Raw genomic sequence first — 16,024 nt, 5'->3', positions numbered from 1 at the left:
GATTATAACCTGAAATTTGAAAGTATGGCAGGGATACAGCAATGCATAAGTGGAAACATAAATGGACTTAGCGCTGCTTGACCTGTGCAAGATCATGTGCAACACATACCACTTCCCGCCCCTTGCAGTACCCAGAAATTGGTTGTACAAGAATTTGCATAAGCAGAAACACAAAAGGGGATACAACTTTGACTTAGTGTAAGCAGCTACAGCAAGCATTTTCTTGTGTTCCTGCTTACACAATAGCTCTAGCACCCATGGAAATTTTGTTCTGGATTAAGCTGAAGAAAACATTTCAGTCACACATGGTCAACAAAGACACCAAGCTTGTGCATCTGTAACATTAAGCATTTCATCATTGAAATATAACATGCAAAGTCTAAAGTCTTTCAAAATATTTTTTTAAATAGCAGATGAACATATATTACAAGTTTATGATTCTATTGCAGAGTAGATGTTGACAGCAGTAGCAGCTGCTTCCTCTGATATGCTGCCAACCGCAGGTCAAACATTGCCTCTGACCTACAACTAGTTGGATTTTACAGCCAGAAGCAATCAGCAACTAAAGGTTGGACTCATTTCTCCCCTCCATGGTTCCTCATGAGCTTCCTTACTCGCAGTTCCCACTGCTCTCTGCTGCTGTCCCAAAGGAGAGTCGATCGTCTCTTTCATTAAAACCCCGTTTCCCAAGACCGGGCTGCTGTTTGTCACATTCGTCATATCTAGTCCCTTGCTGATCATCCTCTTAGTGCCAAAGAGAACAGTGGATGGCTCTGAGCTTAAGAGATTGCTTCCGGGACTCCCTGCCGGCATTGGTGGAAATCCCAGCAGCGCTGACTCAGCTCTTCCAGATACTCCACACAGAATGAAGGCCTCACTGCTTGTTTTGCATGCAAGAATGTATACTTCTTGATGAAGAAATCCCACACAGTGTTCTGTAACAACACATCTATATGAAGAACATTTGTTTGCTGCTTGCTTGTCCTGACCTGGAATTGAGCTACTTCTGAGGATACCCTCTGCAGGTAACAGATCCATAGCATTCCACTTGTATGATAAAATGGCCCCATTCAACAAGAAATTACAAATAGCAGAGCAGCTTGTAAAAATCTCTTTCACATATTTAGTGCTAACACTGGTGTTGAAATTTCAACATCTAAGTGAGGCTACAGAGAATACTACAAGGTTCAGATTTTTTAAAGGAAGACGATGAATAGGAATGCTGGGATTTGAAAGTAGCTTAGGGGAACTGGTTTGCAAAAAGAGGGGGATTTTTTCAGAATTATAAGTAATTGAAGTCACTGGCAAGAGAGACTGTGATAGATGCCCTGATATTGGGTGGGGAGCAAAGAATGTTGAAAAGTAACAGGGCAGATCTGCAGGCTCTGTCCACAGTACTCAGTGTCTCAGGCCATCCCTAAAAATGCAGCCTTCCAACACGATTGCAATCAGTTCTCCTGCTTCGTTTTTAAAAAGAAAGAAAGAAAAAACCCTGTCATATCTTCTGAAGTGCCTGGTTCCACTTTGTTTGCGTAAATAAGAAAAGCATGTTTCTGCTTATCGGAAAGATATTTTCCTGCTGCTTCTGCCAAACTCTTCCTTTGGCTTCAACTGATGACAAACCAAGGGCACATCGTAGACTTAAGGCAATGGGAGGGAGACAGATATGATCATAACAGGAGGAAATAAGTTAGCAATCACTGCAAAAAAGAAAAGGGGAAAAAATCCCTGCCTTTCAGAACCCCAGTGATGGAGTCCCTTCTAACAGACTTTGCCACTGGAGTATGAGAGCCAGTGTGGTGTAGTGGTTAACAGCAGGTGCACTCTAATCAGAGATTCCTTGCTCTGCCACTGGAGCTGAGGCTTATCTGGTGAACTAGATTAGCTTGTGCACTCCAACACATGCCCAGCGGGGTGACCTTGGGCTAGTCACAGTTCTTTGGAGCTCTCTCAGCCCCACCTACATCACAGGGTGTTTGTTGTGAGGGGGGAAGGGAAAGAATTTTGTAAGCCCCTTTGAGTCTCCTTACAGGAGAAAAAAAAGGGGGGGGGGATATGAATCCAACTCTTCTTCTTCTCTTCTATTGTTTCCACCTGATGTAAAACTTCAGGCAAAATGTCATTCTCCTTCAGTCTTAGAAATCAGAGAATTCTAGGGATGGGCAGGGATGTCTGTTTCTATAACATCACAGAAAGAATCCCTGCTATGTGGAACAAAACCTACATACTGCACTGTCTGAGATCCACAGTGCCATGGGGTTGCCAACCTCCGGGTTGTCACTGGAGATCTCCTTGGATTACAACATGAACTTCAGGTGACAGAGATCAGTTCATCTGGAGAAAATGATCTCTTTGGAACATGGACTGTATGGAATTATATACCATTGAAATCCCTCCCCTCCCAAACCCTGCCCTCCTCAGTCTCTATACCCCAAATCTCCTAGTATTTCCCAACCCACAGCTGGAAACCCTCGTGTCATCCTCAGCAGAGTTTTACTGTTCTAAGCCCATTGGGTATAACACTGCTAAGGGTGGCACTTGCCATTTCAGACATGCAAACAGCCACTGGGTCTATGCTTGACACTCAAAGACATGGAGTGTTAAACTTGGCCTGATTTTTTTTCCTCCCATGACACTCCAGCACTTTCAGCACATGCCACCACAAAAAAAGGCAGGATAGCACAGATAGCTCTCTATTTTACCTACCTACAGCACCTAGCATGCTTGAAGAACTTACAATGATCAAGAATTACATTCATGTTTAGGAGCAGGTTTGCTAACTTCCCAATTCGGAAAGGCCCTCTGGGGATGGGGCGGTATATCAAATAAATAAGAAAGAAAGAAAGGAAGGAAGGAAGGAAGGAAGGAAGGAAGGAAGGAAGGAAGGAAGGAAGGAAGGAAGGAAGGAAGGAAGGAAGGAAGGAAGGAAGGAAGGAAGGAAGGAAGGGGGATGAATCCTCCTCCGGAGCTGGTGCACCCTTGTACTGGCATGAGTGCCCATTCCACTGGCATGAGGGGCAAAAGCACTGTTGGAGGGGCAACTTACCTGGGCAGCTGGGTGCCGTGTGGGTGCTGCCATCGCCCAGGCCTGTGGGCACAAAATGCTGTGCTGTTATGGCCAGGGCCATTCTGTGGACATTCTGTGAGGTGGGGCTTACAGTGAATCGCCAGCAGAGATACGTCCCAATTTTTGTGGCATATCTCTTGTCTCCCCTATGGGGGATTTTAAGGTGAGTTTTCTTTATTTCACTTTTTCAGGCTTTCCACACTACAGGAAAGCGCTGTGGAGTGGGCACAGCACCCCTGGAGTGGCACCGTCTCAGCCCGCCAGCTCTGTCTGGATTGGGCTGTGAGTTTCTCAATTGCATGCAAGAAACAACACAGAGAAACAAAATAAGAACAAAATGAGCTTAACTTGGCCTGCTGAGTGTTCAGAAGTTTATTCTAAGATCACTGCTCTCAAACCGTACTGATTCTGTAAAATTAGTCAGTTATTCACTTTGTGACCCAAATGCCACATGACAGACAACTTAACAGTTGTATTCAGGAACACAAAATCATTCAAAAGCCATTTAGGTTGTTACACCTGACAATCTGCACATGGTTTGCTTGATTTTCTTACATGGAACTGCTAAGATATTTGGAATGTCTGAAGAAGCTTTGAGGGTCACACTACATATATTAACAGATTACACGCTACAGCGAGCAATGTCTGTCATACTAATTTCTTTTGTGTACTTGAGCTATTTTTTTACATTATTATTTCACGCACCAGATCTGTTGCATTTGTATCTTAACCTGCTTGTAAGTAGTTCAGTTCGGCATTACAGTAACCCTATCAGGAGGCTTTCTTGGGGTGTTTTCGCACACACTTTTTATTCTAGAATAAAAGCAAACCGCATTGATTCCTGACCTTTTTGATGCAGTTTCGTCGCTCGATGGCATTCACACATAGCCAGGTAGTCACACATCTTCTGCCTACTTCGCAACTCCCGGGTTTCTGCATCACCCAGAAATGCGGCGCAAATGACCGCTCTGATTGGCTGTTGCACCATCATGGGGCTGTCCGGGGGCGGGCTTCCAAATTGCTTCCATCCCGTTTCCGTGGACGGGCTGTTGAGCTACCGTGTTAACGGAGGCGAAACGACCGAATGAGTCACCGTGCTGCAAATGTATCAAAGCAACGGTGCCATGGGGACTTGGTAGCTTGAGCTATCAGGCACACACAACCGAACGCGAGGAGGGGAGGGAGTTGAGTGAGACTCAAGCGGAACAATGGGATGTGCGGGCGCAACCGGCAAGCCCAATCGCGTTCTCATTGGCTGGATCAAATCGTGTCACACTGTGGGCGTCACCCCTGACTGTCACTTACTCCAGATTTGTTTCGCACCTAGCCACCAGATTGTGGGGGGAAACCAGTTTTTCCAAGAAAGTTGCAGAAGTATCGAGCAACAGGAAAAATGCGGAACAACGGCTGGAATGTGGCACAGAAGGGGGGTCGGGACACATTTCGGCTTAAGTGTGTGCAAACAAATGTGGGAAACAGCAACGAACTCACATGCTGGATCTGCAACAAACAGTGTGTGCGAAAACGTCCTTGGATGACTTTTGCTTTATGCCTATTAAAGGCTAATAAAGATAAAGATAAAGACTTTTGCAAGGTTACCTAGTGACCTTCATGGGTGATTTCAACCAGAGTTTGCCACAATTGAGTCTGTCTTTAGCCACTGCACCACACTAGATTTTCCCCAGAGTTGTTAGGACTACAGATGCACTCATAAACTCATACTCTGGTCTTACATAAATAATGTGGAAACTGACTTCATAACCCACTTCACCCTTCATTTTCTTCATCCCATTTTTCTCTAATTACATCTAACAATCCTGTTTCCTTACTCCAAAATGAATCTTCTCCAAGGTTGCTAGTTCAACGCCTTTTTACACCAGTGATGTTCCTGAGGGTATCAGCAGATAATCAAAATGGCTTGCAAACTCTGACTGCATGAGCAATTGGATCTGAGAGTAATAAGCACTTTTTAAAAGAGAGAAAAGAAGAGAGAAGCAATACAGATCACTGATGTGAAGGGCTGTTCTCACCTGCTTCAATCATGTCTTGGGTGCAAAAGTTTAAAAAAATGCAGTGTCAAAATTCCCCAGAGCTTGAAACTCATTACCATGAGGCAACAGACTGTGTGAAATGATTTGTTGGACACATGGTATTTCCTGGTAGAAAAATGTTCACAAAAACTGGTGCCAATTGGGAACTGAGGTAGTAATCTGAATAAAACTGCAAAAAGCCTGAATTCATTCCACTAGGGCCCTTTCCCCACTTACCTTTGCCCGAGGGTTGCTGCGCGCAAATTCCCAGCGCGCACAATTCCTGGCACACGCCCCGGCTTCCCCACGACCCCGCACTCTGCGCGGGGGTCATCAAAAGGTGCCATTTGAAAAGGCACCAGGAATTACGCGCACTGAGAGGGCGCGAGAGTGGCAATGTTGGGGCTGCGTTCTCGCCACCCCTGAAGTAGAAAGTGCAGCTGGACGCCGCGCTACTTTAGGAGAGTAGCGCAGGGCTTAAGGTAAGTGGGGAAAGGGCCTAGGAAAAGCCAATGGATTTCCAAAGTTCTACAGCAGAGTATCAGTATTAGGGGGGAAAGGAAAGGAGTTTGTAAGCCCCTTTGAGTCTCCTATAGGAGAGAAAGGGGGATATAAATCCAACTCTTCTTCTTCTTCTTCTTCTTCTTCTTCTTCTTCTTCTTCTTCTTCTTCTTCTTCTTCTTCTTCTTCTTCTTCTTCTTCTTCTTCTTCTTCGGGCCAGTGCTTTGGTCTTCACTGTCCCAGGCCAGCATTACCAAGGTGTTCCTTGGAAGCTCTAGCTGCTGGCACATCCCTGTAATTGACCAATGACACCCGAGTGTCTGGTTAGATAGCTGACTAGATTCCACACTTTTCTCTAATAAGCTGTGGCGTTAGAAATCAAATGAGTATTTGTAGATTGTCTGCAGATGAACACATAAAACTGCCTTATGCTGAATTCAACCAGCCTAGCATTGTAAACTCTAACAGTGGCTCTTCAGAGTTCAGGCAGACATCTGTCACAGCCTCCCTATATCTGATTGTTTCACTGGAGATGTCTCGTTTTGAATCTGGGACTTTCTGCAAACAGAAAATGGCTTCACCTAAATGGTGGAAGTTAACTTTTTTCATGTGCCATTTTTCCAGCCTCAAATTGTGCTTTGCCTGGGAGGGAGGATTGGATATACAGGCAGCATTCAGGCAACCTATAAGTTGCCCTCAACAGGACACATTAAGCTACTTCAGAAGGAATCTGAGTTTGTTCACATGACACACATAGTCACCTGCCTCCTCTCTCCAGACTGCAGCCCTTGTCTGAATTTCCCTCTCTTTCTACAGTTGTTTTACTAATAAAATGTTATCTGCATATCCATTTACAGATCTCACAGTTTCTCATCTAGTTTAGTCCCAAAAGATTATACTTCAAGTGTTATGTTGTTCAGACTAAATTACCATGAACAGTCTGTGTGCCACAGAGACAAAAAAAATGATGGATACTGTTGTAAGGGAAGATCGTATTTCATGTGTTTTAAAGGCTGCAACACTGTCAATCTAGTGTTTTAAGCATGGATCCCTTTTTTTAAAAAAAATGCTCCCAACTGAACAGATAGCTTTAAAAATTGGCATTATTTCAATAGAACTACCGGTATTTGTAAAAATGGCAGATGGTAAGCATCATTGTAAAACAAGCATTCCCTCCTGGATATATGTAGAGGAATACCTTTTCCAAAATGATGCCTCTACTGCAGGGGTCAGCAACCTTTGCCACCCAAAGAGCCATTTGGACCCATTTTCCACGGCCCTGAAGATCTACCGAGCCAGAGAGGCTCCAGTTCGACCCCTGTACTCACCTTTCCTTCCAGCGCTGGCAGATGGAGGCACGGGGCAGGGAAACCCCCTCTCCATGGGGCAGAGGAGGGATGGCGGCTGCGACCTGCCCAGCACCGCCACCTCTCACGCTGCAGGGGGCAGTGGTGCCGGGCAGGGAAACCCCCTCTGCCCGACAGAGCAGGCAGCTGCCTGCTCCATGGGGCAGAGGGGGGATGGGGGCTGCGGGGATGGCAGAGGGGGATAGCGGCTGCTCTGGAGAGACACACCCATGCTACCCTCTGACATTCAGGCGTCGGAGGGCAGCATGGGCGTGTCCCTCCAGCTCTCCAGAGCAGCACTGGAAGGAGAGGTGAGTGGAGGGGACACGAAAAGCAGCTCCCTCACACACGGAGCTGCCTCTGGTTCGGCCCCTTCACTCACCTTTCCTTCCAGTGCTGCTCTGGAGGGACACACCCATGCTACCCTCTGACCTCAAGGCAATGCAGAGCCGCAGTATAAGGCTGAAAGAGCCGCGTGCGGTTCTGGAGCTGCAGGTTGCAGATTCCTGCTCTACTGCAACACATGCATGTTTCAGATGAAAGACATTTTTGAGTTTTGTTTAAGAGTGGTGGTTTCTAATCTGGAGAACCAAGTTGGATTTCCCCTCTCCTCTCATGACACCTACTGGGTGACCTTGAGCAGTCACAGTTCTCTCAGAGCCCTCTCAGTCCACACAGGGGCAGGTAAGTGCAAACCACCTCTGAAATCTCTTATCTTGAAAACCCATGGGGTTGCCATAAATCAGCTGTGACGACAAAAAAAAAACACCAATTATGAAACTGACTAAAATTCATTTGTTTAAAATTTGTATTCAATGAAGATGTCAAGCCTCAGTTTTTATATAATTCCAGATGGTCTCAAAATATCACCAGAGAAAGAGGATGAACCAGAGAAAAACAGATATTCGGGGAGGAGGGAGGCTGGCTGGTTGGAAAGATTCAGGGAATGTTTCCAAAAGACACAGGCCTGATTAAGACTCTGACATGGAACTTACATCCTGGAAGCAAACAATGATAAGACAAGAGACATAACAATTTCTAGATTATTTGATTACTGTTGATAACACAGCTGGAGTGAGTCTTTACTGCAGATAGTATGACAAAGCCGCTGACCCTGACCTCAAACAAACTGTTCCAGTCTGGCTCTAAGCCTGATCAGGAACAAAGAATTTAACTCAATTGCTGGCACATGCCAGCAATTGTGGACCTCAGAAATAATGTCACTGTATTACGGTATTCCTAAAACAGAAGTTTGGGTGGGTGGGGGGGGTGGGGCAAGTCACTGGCATTCCGGAAAAATGTTCCACCCTTTTAGGTATAAAATATGGAGAACTGTCTCTGCCAACACCTCCCAAAGACCCAATCTAGCCTATTATTACCAACAACAGGATACATCAGAAAACCATGATTTTAAAAAGGGCAGCAACTACATCAGGCACTTGTTACAAAATGCTAGGAGTTGAGTAATCACCAAAAAGGACTCTCAAAGTCAGTTAGAATGTGAGGAAAATTATAATTAACCTTTAGAAACAATCACAGTAATTGAACTTTGAAATGAAATTGTGCTTTTCACATGTGTTGCCTGGTTGATTTTAAATGTACAATCCTTTTGTATTTAAGCCAACAACCCTCAAGTGTGACGGCAAACCAGAGATTCCTGAGTACCTTGGGGTTTGCAGAACATAATGCCCTCAACTGAACATAGCTGATTGCATTATTTCAATTCACCACAACTCCCTTTGGAACTTCGTAGTACCTCATGATGTGAGGACTCTGGGTTTGTCAATCATCCTTAAATCCTTTTGCTGATGTGGCATTCTGTTATGCTTTGCAACCCACACCCACAGATCTTATTCAGTCATTTCCTGCTATATCAAGTCCAGGACTGTAGTCAAAATTGCTTGGAACAAAAGGCCAATTTATACAACCCTTGGTGCATGGCTGGGTATATATAAGCTGAATAGCCAATCATGCATATATGCGCCATGTATGGGATTCCTTCCTTCCTTCCTTCCTTCCTTCCTTCCTTCCTTCCTTCCTTCCTTCCTTCCTTCCTTCCTTCCTTCCTTCCTTCCTTCCTTCCTTCCTTCCTTCCTTCCTTCCTTCCTTCCTTCCTTCCTTCCTTCCTTCCTTCCTTTGCATACTGTTATATCACTTTCAGAGTGTTTCCTGATGTGATGTTCTCAACATAGAGTGCTGACAGGGGCAGCCTATGCACAATTTACCATGACTAGCCTTATGAATCAATCCTTGGGAAAAGACTGTTCGCACTAAGTTATCATGAACAGTCGGTGTGTCTCAGAGACTAAAAAAAATGATGGATGCTATTGAAAGGGAACAACACTTTGGGATGCTTGTTGATGGTGAAAAGTGCTCCTGAGTTACAGCCAGCTTATGGCAGCCCCATAGGATTGTCAAGGCAAGAGACGAACGGAGGTGGTTGGTTGGCCATGGTCTGCCTCTGCATAGCGACCTTAGACGTCCACAGTGGTCTCCCCTCCAAGTACTAACCAGGGCTGACCCTGCTCAGCTTCTGAGATATGACAAGATCAGGATATCGTAGGCCATCCAGCTCAGGGTTATTATCATTAGCCCTGCCTCCCCCTCCCAGTTTTCCCAACACCTGGAGGAGCTTTTCTCTGTGTATGTTCAGTCACTGTAAGAATTGCCCATGAAAGAGTCAGGGCTCCCAGCTTCCTTTCCCTGTTCTGAGGCCTTGCCTCTATCTCTCCAGCCTCTGATTACCACGGCTTACTGCCTTGTGTGCCACTGAGGGAGTAGTTATTTGCCAGTTGAGTACACCCTTTCTGGTACTCTTGTTTAAGATAGCTTACCTGAAATGATGGAGGTCTAATGTGGAGCAAAGAATCACTACCAGCATTAAATGTTATGAAGCATTTCTTAAAAAGAAAATGTCCACACAGGTACTCTCAGCACAGCACCAGAACAAGCAAGGGATCCAAACCCAAAGGGTAATCTGCAGTTCTTCTGTCCCTCCCTGTGAACATGCCCTAATATAAGGGAGACTCCTTAACTTAAAATGTTGCAGTTGTTCTAAAGGGATCCCTATCCTTGAAGCATTTGCTCATGTGTGAAGACCAGAACCTGGCAATGGTCCTCTTTTACAGACCCTGGGTAGGAGTTTGTCTGCTTCAATGGAATCAGCACAAAAGAGACTCCCCTCATTGATCTTAGGAGTTTTAACATCTTTCTTTCTCCTTTTCCCCATTTATACCCTGCCCAATTCCCAACTGGATCTGGGCTCAGGGTGACTTACAATATAATGTATAGTCCATACAATTAAAGATGAAGAGTTTGGATATATATCCCCCTTTCTCTTCTATAGGAGACTCAAAGGGGCTTAAAAATCCTTTCCCTTCCCCCCTTCACAACAAACACCCTGTGAGATAAGTGGGGCTGAGAGACCTCTGAAGATCTGTGACTAGCCCAAAGTCACCCAATTGGCACGTGTTGGAGTGCACAGGCTAATCTAGTTCCCCAGATAAGCCTCCACAGCTCAAGTGGCAGAGCAAGGAATCAAGCCCGGTTCTGCAGATTAGTGTGCACCTGCTCTTAACCATTATGCCACTGCTGCTCCTATGATATAAATAATGGCAGTCCCATATAATCCATAAAACACTGCAGATGGCTGCCATTAAAATCCCAAGTCGAAAATAGTGCTCTTGTCCCTTCCATTGTTTACCAAGGGACAAGGAAAGGAGCAGATGGGGGAGAGCTAATTCACCAGATGGAAGGTGTATGTGGTGCTGCTGATCTTATCACTGACCAGGCCAGGCCATGTCAAGGAAGCTTTTCCTGAGGTCTCCAGTAGATTCCCCCCCCCCCCTGAAATCTTTCTAGCCCCTTAAGTCTTCCAAATTGTTGTTCCACGCTGGATATCACCTGTCCAGCTGGCAGGGGAAGCTTGACCATCCCATTTTCTCTTGCTAGACCAAGTAAGATTCCTAAAAAGGTGACTGAGATGAGGCTGAACAGCAACTGAATTGAATTAGGGGGAAAGGAATGCTGACTTGGAGATTTAAAGGAGGACAGATTCCGTGATTCTGCCATGTGGCCCCATAAGCGTAAGACAGCATCTAGAAGAAAGAGTGCTTTGTGATGCAGCCCAGTGTCTACCGCTAAGCAATCAGGACACCAAACCAATATCATCTCACAGTAAGCTGCCATTAGTTGGAGGATACAAGGTACAAAAAGTACCTTCTGTTATTCACTGTGGAACAACATTATCATCTTTCCAGTCATTAGCATCTTTCCCATTTTCTCTCCTTAAATGGGACTGTTCTTGCCTGACTGACCAAGGTGCCAAATTCCACTGCTGCATTGCAAAGGATGTATGCAGAAGGCAGAGCTTCTGCTTGGCCCTGTTCCAACTTATCTTCCCCTTCCAGCCACTCAAATTCTTGACTGTTCAGTAAAACAGAGGCGAATCTACTTGTGCCTCCTGGCCTGTAACGGAAACACAGGTTCAGCTATAGGCCACTGAAAGCCATAGATGACTTGGCTGTTGGGGGTTTTCCAGGTTGTGTGGCCATGGTCTGGTAGTTTTTGCTCCTAATGCAAGCAAAATGTTTGGAGCAAAAGCCGCCAGACCACAGCCACCCAGTCCAGAAAACCCACAACAAACTGTTGATTCCAGCTGTGAAAGCCTTTGACGATATTTCATAGGTGACGTGTTTGATAAATTTTGGGTTATGGTGCACAAGTCTCTAGGTCAGCAATTCCTAACCAGGGTTCCGTGGTACCCTGGGGTGCCGTGAGCATCTCCCAGGGATACCACGGCAATGCTACCGGCCCCTGTCATTTTTGCAGTGTCTCCCATCGGCACCAGAAAGGACATGGAACTGGCCCAGGGGGCAGGGCCTGCCGCAATGTCAGCAGCCACTTCCCCCCATGCTTCCCTTCACCCTGGGAGGGGAAGGTGGGGGGGGATGTCAGGGGTACCTTGAGATTTGAAGAGTGAGGTTAAGGGTACCGTGATGTTGAAAAAGTTGGGAATCACTGCTCTAGGTGTTCTCATTTGTGGTGAATGGGGACAAAAGGGCCAGTAAGAGTAAGAGTGAAAGAGGTCAGAGAGCCCACAAATGACCTTCCACCCCAAGGACATTAATATTTCACTGGAGCCTGATCTGGCCAGCAGTGAATAAATGACTTCTCATCTTCTGCATTCAGAATGTATGCTGTTTCCCTCTATATATTATTCATTTACTTCATTTCTAGTTCGCCTTTCTTGATGAGACTCAAGGTGGATTACAAAATATTACTTAGAATACATTGCTTTGTGTACTTGAAGCCAGAAAAGCAACTTAGTCTGTAGCAGATTCTCATCTTATTCTCCATTCCCCATCGACGGATGCTTAAATCCAGAGACTGAAGCAATGAACAGACAAGACATATCTTTTCTGTCAACCCGACAAAAGCCCCAGGTTTGTAGAAAAATATGAAATCTAAAATAAACACAGGGCATTTACAAATAGTGTGAGGCCACTGGGCCTGCAGCGTAGCAGGACAAGACTTTCTCTTTGTTCTCCCCAGAGTGCCTTTTCAAGTGCCAAAACAGACTCAGAGGGGATGACTGTTCTGGCATTTCAAAAAGCACACCAGGGAAAAACAGGAGCACCTGGTCCTGCCATACTCCAGGTTGTTATGGCATTTTCAAATAGCTCACATTCCACTCTAAAAGGGTGTTGTCATCCCCGGGTGGTCCCCAAGGATGCTTTAATACCTAGCTGGGCCCAGGGTAATTCTGTGCTTTACAGTGCCTTGTCCTGCCAGTTCCAACTTGAGGAACAAAGCTTATAATATATAACAGGGAAAACCAAGAAAAAATTATATGTTCCAATTGATTAGGGCCAGTACACTGCAAAGTACATCTGAGGATTGCCACAAACTAGATGAATGTGAAGGTCTGTTTGCTGACTCTCAGTGTGCAAACTTACTGTAAACTTGTTATAAACAATTGCTGAAATGCAGTAAAATACAACACACTTGACTCTGAGTGAAGATGGGGAACACCTTCACTTGTGGGAAGCGCTGCCAAGTCACGGCTGACTTATGGTTGACCCTATAGCGTTTTGAAGGCAGTAAATAAACAGAAATGCACAGCTCTGCATAGCAACTTTCGGTTTTCCTTGGGGTCTCCCATCTAAGTGCCAATCGGGGCTGACCCTGCTTAGCTTCTGAGATCTGACTTGAGCGATCTAGATCAAGACCAGGAGCTGAACATGCCTGCTGCTCCTACTGATAAAATGCCATGGCATGATTCTGTTAAAAGCACCTAATCCATTGGAAAAATGCCAGTACTAAAAGAAACAACCCTCCCAACAAACACCCTCCTTTCCCAGGAGATACAATTTGAAAAACCCATACCATCAGCTACTTCATGCCAATTCCTTCATGATTTTATAGTTCCAATTTCTAGCTGCTTTTCTTCCCAACCGCTAAAGGCACCTCAACCTTCATCTCAACCTCAGATTCACCTTTTCAGGCCTCCATCCTCCCCAAACGTTTAGCCTTTAGTGCCTCCATCTTTCTGAAGGTCTCCTTTTGTCAATAAACATGAATGTTTTAAAAGTCTGTGGCACAAAGAGGTGTCAACTGCTGTAACAGGAAAATTAATCCTATCAGTCGCAGGAAGTATAGGAGTTCAAAATTCTGGTGCCGTAGAAAATACCTAGAGACTTCTCGCTAGGTGCTACAAGAGTTGAGCCTTGGTGCCATTGCTGTCGGCTTAAGCAGTGCTGCTCTTCAACAGTTATGTAACTAGGGGGATCTTTCATGTTCTTTTCCCTCCTTGTTCACAGCTAAATGACAGTCTGTTATATAAGGTACTGCTGGACACATTTGCATTATTTTTATCACCATTGTTTATGTGGACATTGATAGGAATTAGCCAGCCTGGGTCAAATCTTCCTGCTTCCAAAGATAGGAAAGGGAGGTTGAGAAATGGGAGGAAGGGAAGAGGATGACAGTCTTGTCTTATTCTTACAACAATATCAAGAATTTTCCAGGGTTTTGTGAACAGTGCCACTTGGCAGCTTTAAGAACGGCTGACAACATGCTAACATCACCATACCAAAATAAAAATAAGGAAAAGCAGGCGAAAACAAAGGCAGATGCCCGGGCTGCAAATTGTGCTGGTTGTTATTTAGATGTTTCAGCAGATGCCACAAATAATTTGATGCCTACTATTGTTACCATATCGTCCTGGCATAGTGGGGCGGGGAAGGGGGGAGTGCTTCACAGGTACCCCTCCCCATTTGCCAGCCTAAAGGGTAATGCTGGAGTTGTAGAGATGGGGAGCCCATTCTCTGGCAATAGCCCAGTCAACCTACAGGGAGCTTTTAAGAGTTGTTTTTCTGTTCTCACGTTTTCAGGTTGCTTGTCATAGCAGCACATTTGCAGCTCCCCAGCCAAGGAAGAATGTGTCCTCAACACGATACAATAGCCCTGCTGAATGGATACTCATTTCCAGCCACAAGAGGATCCCTGACGGCATTGCCTCTCCTGTAGACATAACAACCTAGATACTCCCTTCTGTAACTAACAACTTCTGACCACCTCACTGGCGAAGGTGGAGGGACCTGGGTTAGTATCAACCAGGGTTAGGCTTGATACAGATGTTGCACAAAGCCATGGTAAAGGCTGAAAAGAGGGAAGAAGGAAGAAACGAGGGAGCACACGTTCCCAAAGCATCCCTGTTGGGACTTGCATTACATCTGCACTGAGTATGGGAGTGATTCTAAGCCAGCACTGCAGAAGACGAGCCATGCCTGGAGACTACTCTCTCCTGGAAACACCACACCTGTGATTTCAACCCTCTCTCCCTCGTTCCCTTTCCACGTGGTTCTGGTGTCGCTTCTGCTGCTTTGTATAACTGGCTGTTACTTTTTCTCTACATTGAAAGGACAGCATCCAAATGCTGTCGTTCATTTACATCCTGGAAATTGGGTTGGCACATTTTTTTTCTGGCATTTATCTGGTGTCTTGCATTTAACAGCTGCATGGCAGCTGGTGAAGGTTCCCCACCACTGCCATCTCTGTAATGGGAAATGCTTCACTTGGCTGTTATTAATTACATTTGTATCCTGCCCTTTGCTCGAGATGCTCAGGAGAGCGTATCTGGGGTTCCTCACACACACTAAATGATTTTCTACTTTCATAGAACTGCTGAAAGTATAAAAGCCCAGCTTTAAAAAAAAGATGAGAAAAGGTTCAAAACTCCACAGTCTTCCAGTTTTATCTGCTTTTACTGCCATTCTCCAGCATTCTCCTTCCATCCCGCTCTTCAAGTCTGAATGTACAAATATTAGCTTTATTCAAGCATATCTGATAGGAGTGTATGATTACTGGTCAGCAAGGCCCACTGAGAAAGGGAGCAGGGGGATAAGAAGACAACATACTAGAGGACATGGCTTCCTGGTAAGCCATGAAGTTGGTTTTCATATGATGTTTAGGTAAGGCGAAAAGCCGATTCACATCTTACACAGTCCAGTTGGAGCATACATGTCCACCACATGGATTTAGCATCAAACATGCTATGTATGGCCTGTGCATGGTATTTAATTCCTAAACACACCTGGGTTCAATTTGAATGAAAACTAAAACATGTGAGGGGAAGAAACATCACCCACCCTGTCCCCTGGAGGAGAGGCAGAGCGAGGGGAAACTGTGCCCAGGAGAGCATCGCCATGCGCCCCTGTCACTAAGAATGCCTACAGCCTGGCCTGGCTAATTTAATATGCAACTTCCACTTGAGGTGTGTGTCAACCTAATTCTTTACGCCATCGTCCTTGTCATTTTCCCAACTTGAAACTGCTCTGGGGAGCCTCTGCTTCATTGGGGGAAATCTACATACAGTCACTAGAATATGCAATTTTCCCCAGTCAATAAATAGCAGTTTCCTGGGGCACTTTCAAGTAAGGAAAAGAGTGCAAGGGAGAAGGCTGAAGTCACTTATTGTTATGTACCATGGTCCAAATCTGAATTAAGCCTTGGGATGCCTGGGAATTAAGTTCCCAGTACAGACCACACTATTGTTAGTGCATATGCCCTTAGCACGA

Source organism: Sphaerodactylus townsendi, linkage group LG03, assembly GCF_021028975.2.
Source record: "Sphaerodactylus townsendi isolate TG3544 linkage group LG03, MPM_Stown_v2.3, whole genome shotgun sequence".
Lineage (NCBI taxonomy): Eukaryota > Metazoa > Chordata > Lepidosauria > Squamata > Sphaerodactylidae > Sphaerodactylus > Sphaerodactylus townsendi.
Note: the sequence above shows the minus strand (reverse complement) of the source record.